Below are 9,124 nucleotides of genomic sequence, written 5' to 3' on the forward strand. Positions count from 1 at the left end.
CTATTAGTGCCTTTCATTAGCAGCAGATTAGAGGTATGAATTAAACACGTAAGCCTCAGAAGAATAACCATCAGGTGAAACAGTAGCACTGCTGGAAACATGGCAACATATTGACAATAACTTCACTGTGCATTGCCAAAAACATAGCCCTTAACATTGCCTTGGAATGTCAGAAGCTTTTCATTCGTGCTCATGGTGGTATTGGGGTAAAATACAAAAAACACTGGCTCAGGAATCAAGGATCCTGTCTGGCCCCTTCTTGCAATTTCCAATAAAGCAAATAAAATCGCTTTATTCCACTGGGAACCTTGGTTTCTTGTTTTCTTGGCAGATGGCCTCAAAGGTGTCATCTTCTAGTTCTAATATCCTGTGATTCCTAATTCAGTTCCTACATATAATATCTGTAGCTTTTAGCAAATCATAGCACTTTCCTGGTTCTCAATTTTCTAATCTTCAAAATGGAGATTGTCATCTCTGCTCTGATTACTGTACAGTATTGTTGTGAGAATCAAATAAGATAACATATATCATAGCACTTTGTTAACTATAAAGTGTTTTGTAAATGTGAACTATCATCATCACCACTGTTATTAATTGTTAAATTGTGAGCTTGAGGGACTGCCTTCTGTCTGTTTTAGTATTCCTAGCACTTAGCACAATGCCTGACACATAGTAGGTGCTTTATAAATGTTTGTCGATTTTGATTATTTCCCCTTTGTCCATCTTCCCCTTTCCCTAAATGCAAATAGCTCATCAGATCCTCTCTATTCACCTGCTCTTTTCCCTTTCACATTAAGTTCCATGAGACCTTCAGACTTTAAGGAGTGGAACATTTCTCCATTTTTCCAGAGGCTCTTATCAAAACTGCTCGTGCGTAACTATTGCTATGGAGACTGATGGGAATGGCTGTCACTAGTCCACCATCTAGTACACTTTGGAAAAGGAGTCACTGAATTCAACAACATGAGAGCCAGAATAGACCTGAGAAATCATCTAGTCTAATCCTTTCATTAACAAATGAGGAAACTGCCCCCAGCAAACTGAAGAGACTTGCCTAGGGTCATACCACTAGTTAGTGCCAAGGCTGAGAGTAGAACCCAGTTCTCTTGGTTTTCAATTCAGTGATCTTCCCTCTTAACATAGCAGGTTTTTGGTGTTCAGTCATTTTTTCAATCATGTCTGACTCTTTGTGACCCCATTAGGGGTTTTCTTGGCAGAGAGATGAGAGTGGTTCCTTCTCCAACTTATTTTACACATGAGGAAACTGAGGTAACTGAGGTAACAGAGTAAAGGGACTTGTCCTGGGTCACACTGTTAATAAGTATCTGAGGCCAGATTTGAACTTATGAAGATGAGTCTTTCTAACTCAAAGATCAGTATTTTATCTACTGCATCATTTTACCAATATTAAAATATAAACTTGATTCTGTCCCCTCAGCTTATGAGACTTTGAGTTTGTCTTGGTTATATTCTGGGATAGAAATTCCCTTAAGAATAAAAAAAATCCGCTTATATTTATCTCATCATGTGGAGATTGCAAATTGCTTTGAAAATTTGGTGAGAACAATGTGAGAACAGAGAACAGACCACAGTGGGAAAGATCATTCACCTCTCAGCTCGGTTTCCTAAGATAACAAACAGTTTGCTTGATGGACAAAGTCATGTGGAGTCAGAGATGACCTCCAGGATTCTATCTCAAATAGGCTGGAAAAGCTACTAGCCAGAGGATTACTGACACTAGCACTAACACAAAAATAAGAAAGTGACAAGGACCTTTTCTGAAACTTAATTTTTTTTGTTCTGTGAATTCTTTTTTTGTAAGGACCCAAAGTAATAATTGAATTCCTCATATTTGAATGAAATCATAGGATAATAGGCTCATGGATTTTAGCATTGGAGGGGATCTTAGAGATTGAGTTTAACCTTCTCATATTACACATAGAGAAACTGAGACTTAGATAAGTTGAGGGACTTGCCCATTACAAAAGGGCTAATGGAGTATCTGAGGAAGGATTCAAAAACTCAACTCTTCCCAGTTCTGACTTTCATCCTTACAACCCCCATGAAGGAGATAGAGAAAACTGTCCCTAGCCATTCTGGCACCCAGGGCAAATTTAATTGTGGTGCTGTTGTGGGGATGGGGATGGGAAGTGTGAACAGTAGTCTATCTGTATCAGGTACAGTCAAACTGGGAGAAGTGTAGGAATTATCCCTCAGATTCTGTCTTGAGTCCCCCATATCATGGCTCATTTCTAACTTCCCTGTACCCCAGCTTCCAAGAAGAAGAAAGTTCATACAGTGGGATAGTTCTAAGAGATGATAGGGGGAAGTATAAGGTGGAAAAGAAGACAAATTCGAAGGAAAAGATATAATCTGGGAGAAGAGGTGCTACCATGATACCCTTCTGGGGATGGTTTCCCAAAGCCCATTTCCAGAGATGGTTGCACCAACTATGGAAGCCAGCTAAAGACTATATGATCAACCATAAAACTGCTGCAGCAAGACAGAATGCCCCACCCTTCATGTGTAAGTTGCCCTCTATACTCTGGTACAAAGCCCCAGTGACACAAGCCTAGTGATTCATTGAAATATCACTATCCTCATTTTGTAGATATGAGGAAACCATGGCCACAGGGAAACAAAGTGAGTCACTTACCTAATCCCGTACCTAATAAATAACAGAACCCAGCTTAGAGGTCCAGTTCCTTAATTCCATCCCCAGTGTTGTTTCTATTACTCAGTATTTCACCCTTTATTTTTCTTAAAAGCCCTAACAATTTATAATGGGGTAATTCTTCATAAAGATTATCTTTTTTTTTTTTCAATCAGCAAGATGGTTTCAGAAAGGCCTGGAGAGACTTATATGAACTGATGCTGAGTGAACTGAGTAGAACCAAGAGAACATTGTACACAGCAACAAGATTATACAATGATCAGTTCTGATGAACGTGACTCTTTTCAACAATAAAGTGATTCAGGCCAGTTCCAATAGTCTTGTGATGGAGAGAGCCATCTGCACCCAGAGAGAAGAGCGTGGGAACTACGTGTGGATCACAACATAGCATTTTCATCTGTTTTGTTGTTGTTTGCTTGATTTTTGTTTTCTTTCTCTTTTTTCCCTTTTTGAACTGATTTTTCTTGTGTAGCATAATATTTGTGGAAATATATAGAGAAGAATTGTGCAATTGGATAACTTGCTGTCTAGGAGAAGGGTGGGAAGGAAGGGAGAAAATTTGGAACATACAGTTTTGCAAGGGTGAATGTTGAAAACTATCTTTGCATATATTTTAAAAATAAAAAGCTATTATTTAAAAAAAAACTTTTTAAATTTAAAATTTAACACAATTATCTTTTTTCCCCTGTTCTTCACAAACATTATTCCATTTCCTCTTCCTACCTGCTAGGTTAGAAGTAACAAAAGCTAATATTTCTTTAGAGCCTTAATATTGGCAAAGCCCTCCCTTCGCAACAATCTTATGGGGGAGGAAAGGCAAGACGGGTGTAATTTCTTCTTTTTTTTTACAATATGAGGAAATCGAGGTTCCAAGAGATTAAATAGCTGATTTCAAGCACACAGGTAGTATCAGAGCTGGAATCTGAATTCACGTTTTTGTCAGCAAATCCACTAGTTTTTGTACTACACTATTGTGTAGTTGAATTTCAATTTGAGTTTTAGAAAAGTGGGAGGAGGTAGACTATTACTTCTCTAACTGGGTTGAAGTTTCTTCTGTCCCTATCTATCTGTTGTCATCTGTGGAGATATGTGGAGCATAGTAGTTGCTGCCTTAGACCCATAGGAAAGGCCGTATCCAAGTTCCAAGGGCAGGATTTTTGATGTCCATAGGAATGTGTCTCACCCAATGATTGTGCTTTTAGAAGGTTCTGTGCAAAGTTAATTTCTGCAGATTGATTCCTGTTTTAAATAAAGGAAGGGAGCTGTTATTTAAAGGAACCCTGCAGGGGAATCTTTTTGTTAAGGGAATAACCTCCTACAATGTGAATCACCATTAATTTATCTCTTAGGTGAGTTCCAATATTTGTAGATACTGTTTCTTAAAGTGGGACAGGCCTATATATACTTACAGGCAGAAGTATTCTTATAAGAAGTGGAAAGAGAGGGACAAGGAAGGGGGAACCAAGATAAAGTGGGGGAAGGAGCTTATTTTATTCCACCAAATACCAAAGAGATGAGGGTCCGAACCTCACAAAGGGGTATGACCCCACTCTCTAGGACATCAGTGTACAAGACCCACCATCCATCTGGGCTCTGAATAAAGAGTAGCACTCTTGATTTTAAGTAGGCCAAATACATACCTGGTAGCAAGGTATCAGGAAGGCCCATACCTAGTGAACTAATGCTTAACATTCTGCTCCTTCTGTCCTTGCTCATTGTTAAATGTATAAATGCCCCTCAAAGGGGCAAATCTGCATGTAGTCTAAAATTGCACCCCAGTCAGATCTGACTTCTGGATACTCCCTTTCATGAACCCTAGCAGCTTGCTAAACTGGACTAGTTCAGCAGTTTTCTGACATTCCCTATTTCCTGACCTTTTCTCCTCCAACATGAAGCTTTCCCTGACTCTTTATCCCCATCCCAGCCAAGTAGAGGTGATCCTCTCCAATTCCAGCAATGTTTTTTATATTTGCATTTAGCATCCCATTTCATATCAGACTTATTTATATTCACGGCTGTCTCCTGCTACTGCTAAGCAAGTGAGTGATATATTGGTTAGCGCACTGGATCCAGAGTCAGGAAGATCTGAATTCAAATTTGGGCTCAGACACTTACAAGCTGAGTGACCCTGGATAAGTCACTTAAGCTCTATCTGCCTCAGTTTCTGTAACTGTAAAATGAAAATCATAATTAGAATCTAATTGAGAAAACCAAACAAGATAAATTTTGCAAAGTGCTTAGCATAGTGCATAGTAAGTGCTTAATAAGAGCTTATCTCTTCACACACACTTCTACTAGCCTGAGGAACAGCATCATGCAATGGTTATCCAATAACCCAATCCAGCAAGAATTTATTAAATATATGGAGTTTACAAAGAGTCAGGAAGATTTAGATTCAGCTCCCATCATTGATACTTAATGAGCCTTATGTTACTGATTTTAAAATGAGAATAATAATGCCTACTAATAATAATAATGCCCTCACAGGGTTGTTGTGAGGTTCATATTAAGTAATATTCAAAAAATTTATAAATCTTAGAAACTATTATATAAATGCTGGCTTATTAAAATGGAATTACTCCCTACAGAGTGGGGAATTATGTATTTTTCATTATATTCCTTACAGAACCTTATCTCTAGTTGGAGCCCACCAAATATATGCTGAATTAAATTGAACATTTAGTCACTTATACCAACTATGAATAAAAGAGGGATGGATAAAGCACTGGGAAATAGATGAAGATTAAAAGCAAGCAAATGTCACCTGCTCCACTATCTCTAAATGACTTCTACAGCATATACAGTTTTTGCTTCTGGTAAAAGTCAGAAAAGTGTCTAAATACCTGTAGTATCAACTTTACAGGGTAGTTCTAAGGATCCAATAAGATCATTTAGGTGAAGGCTCTCTGGTAAACTGAGAATCCTAGACAAACTTGAACCATTATTATAAATTAATACCATCACCAAAACAAAGCCAGTTTCCATCAAAATTTCTTATATGAGGAAGCAAAAAAAGATGGATAAGCATTAATATAATCTCTTCTATTATTATATATGCTTGCTCTCATATTTTGAATCCTCCTTGGTATTCTTCTGGGAACACCACAAAGGGGTATGACCCCACTCTCTGTGGGGTTTCTTGTTTGGTTTTCTTTATCTTTTTTAATTTTTTTTTTCCTTTTTTCTTTCTTTTTCTATTTTTTTTTCTTATTTTACAATTAGTTTTAAATAAATACATATTTTTTAAAAGATTCCTTATATGACATTGGGAAAGTCCTTTAATCTTTCTGGGCCTCAATTTCCCAATTTTTAAAATAGAAGGGTTAGACTAGACCATTGGAGAATACTTTTAGAACTGAAGGTCTTTTAATACACTAGTGCTATGCTGAAATAGAAACAAGTTACTAAATCATACAGACAGAAGGATTCCTGCAGGCAATAAATTGACTTAGAAAACCATTATTAATTAGAAAGTGCAATATTGATAAAAATATTGATATTACCTATGCTTTGTTGTCCTTTCATTTTCATTGCCAAATATTTTCCAGTTATATTTTAATGGTTCTGACTGTGTGTTCAATCCCTCTAACATCATTTTTATTTATATTTCCTATTATATTCCCTATTTATAATAGGGAACTGAGGCCCAGAAAGGTTAAAGATCTAATCTAAAGTCACACCCATAGGAGTGTGCCTTCTAACTTGAAATCTAGAATCTTATGATTATATGACTTCTTTTCCTCTTTGAGGTGGCCCTAAATGTGTATTTTAACTCAACTTTCCCAGAATAAATATATTGGAGAATGCAGAGGGAGAAACATATCATGGAATTTGTGCTACTATACTAGTGTCCCTCTTTAATCTTCCCAAAGTACTGGGTCTCAGAATCCAGGAATTCCTATGGCTCTTAAAATCTCCAACTCCACCCTTCCTCCATCCTGCCTCCTTAGACTAGCAACAGACTTAGGATATCCTAGGCTGAGATGGACCTTCAGGACTCCTACAGGAACGGTCCTGGGAAAGAGCCAGAAGGAAAAGGAGTCATTGCATTAGCAATTTACAAGAAAAAATAAGTCTGCCAGTTCTAAGCCTAACAGAACAAAGAACTTTAGCTCCTGAACCTCACCAAGATGTCTCGAAGCTCTCTCCATAACTTTAAGATATCAAGCTCAGTTTCACCCCTCTGTTCTCCCTTTCTCTCTCACTCTCACTTTTCCTCAAGGACATTTAAGATTTCAAGGAATCAGGTGGCACAATGGATTGAGCACCCTATCTGGAGGTAGGAAGTCCTGAATTAGAACCCAGCATGGATAAGTCATTTAACTTTGTTTGCCTCGATTTGGAGAAGGAAATGGCAAACCAGTCCAATATCATATCCAAGAAGACCCCAAATAGGGTTACAAAGAGTCAGACATAATGGAAACAATTGGATCAGCTCAAGATTCCTTTTGCAGACTCAAGCCACAAGGGAATTTCAAAAGGCTTTATCAGCAATTAAGGAAATGCATAAAGCCAACATTTTAAAAGAAATGCAATAAAACATCTTCCAGTGAATTTAGAATGCGGAACCAGAGTTCCTGTCCCAGAACCTCCTACCCTAGCCACACAAGATTTAAAGAGGCAACTATAGTATATTGTTGTTGTTTAGTCATTTTTCAGTCATGTCTGACTCTTCATGACCCCATTTGAAGTTTTCTTGGCAAAGATAATGGAGTAGTTTGTCATTTCCTGCTTCAGTTCATTTTACAGAAGAGGAAACTGAGTTAAATAACATTTCCTGGGTCAGAAACATAATAAATGTCTGAGATAGGATTTAAATGCAGGAAGATGAGTCTTCCTGACTCAAAGTTATTTTTATTCTGCCCCCAACTATATTGTGGAATGGTACTATCTCTGGAAACAGTGAACCTAGGTTCAAATCCCAGTTCTATTGCTTGTTAGCTGAAGTCTCCCAATTACAAGTGCCTTCTCCCACATACACACATACACACACATATTTATTATATGTATGCAAATATATATAAAGAAAAAATATGTATACACACACTTTGTCTCATAAAATGTAAGATCCTTGAAAGCAGGGATTATTTCATTTTGATCTTTGTATTTCCAATTACTGACAGAGGACCTGGTCCACAGTAGGCTCTTAATCAATCATCAATCAACAAGCACTATATTATATATTATATATAGGGCAGGCACAGTGCTAAACAGCAACACAAACAAAAAGCTACAGCAATCCCTGCCTCAAGAAGCTAACATTCTAATGATGGGGAACCTAGGTATATATACAGGTGCATACAAGCTACAAAATCCATACAAAGTTACTTTAGAAGGAAAGTTACTACCAGCTGAGGGAAGAAAAAGGAAAATAAATGCTTCTTGATTATTTGATTGATTCACTAAGAGGATGACCTCAGGCCCACCACCCTGAATCTGTTTCCTCAGCTATCAAATTGAGGAGATTTGATTAATCTATGTTTTCTATTAATGTGTCTGTACTTTGACCATTGGCATTTCCCCAAACCCCAAATTTGGACTCCTATTCTGGGTCCCCAGCTTTAAATATTTCTGGGTTTCCAGTTCTGAAAGGTGAGTTTTCATCTTATCTTACCAGGAATGAAGCCTCCGTGACCCTTCTCCGCCATCTTCATACCATGTTCCTTGGTCTGTACCATTCCCTTACTAATTCCTCTTTCCACTGCCATTTATGTGTTATCTCTCCTTGTGAAAATGTTAGCTCCTTAATGGAAGACACTATCGTGTTTTTTTTTTTCCCCCAGATTTAATGGTACCTGGTACTCCAGAAAAATTCAATATGTATGGGTCTACCTATCTTTTTCTCTAGCTGTACCTGCCTATCTTTCTATTTACCTATGTATCTATGTGTCTATGTAGCTATCTGTCTTTCTACCTCCTTATCTACCTGCCATATCTATCTTTATCTATTTATTTACCTATCTGTGTCTATCTACTTAAATACCTCCATATCTACTTGTCATGTCTATGTTTATCTGTCTACCTCTTTATCTACCTACCATGTCTAAATTTATCTATCTACCTACCTAGCTACCTACCTGTGTCTACCTACTTATCTACTTGCCATGTCTATATTTATCTATCTGCCTACCAACTACCTGTGTCTGTCAACCTCCTTATCTACCTGCTATGTCTATCTTTATCTGTCTATCTACCTGTCTACCTGTGTCTATCTACCTATCTATATACTTCCCTATCCACCTGTCTCTATCTGTCTGTTTATCTATCATCCCTTCCAGCTCAAACCTGTAACTGAATGTTCTCTAATCAAATTTGACCCTATTCTCATTCAAAACCATGAGCTTAGCAATGAATCTGCATAATGCTGCCATCTTGGTTCCTGGCCATTGCCAGCCTACTTTGGTCCAAGAAGTCCAGACACCTCCAGTTCCCCATCTTCTTCCTGGAAGG

Source organism: Sarcophilus harrisii, chromosome 4 (genome assembly GCF_902635505.1).
Source record: "Sarcophilus harrisii chromosome 4, mSarHar1.11, whole genome shotgun sequence".
Lineage (NCBI taxonomy): Eukaryota > Metazoa > Chordata > Mammalia > Dasyuromorphia > Dasyuridae > Sarcophilus > Sarcophilus harrisii.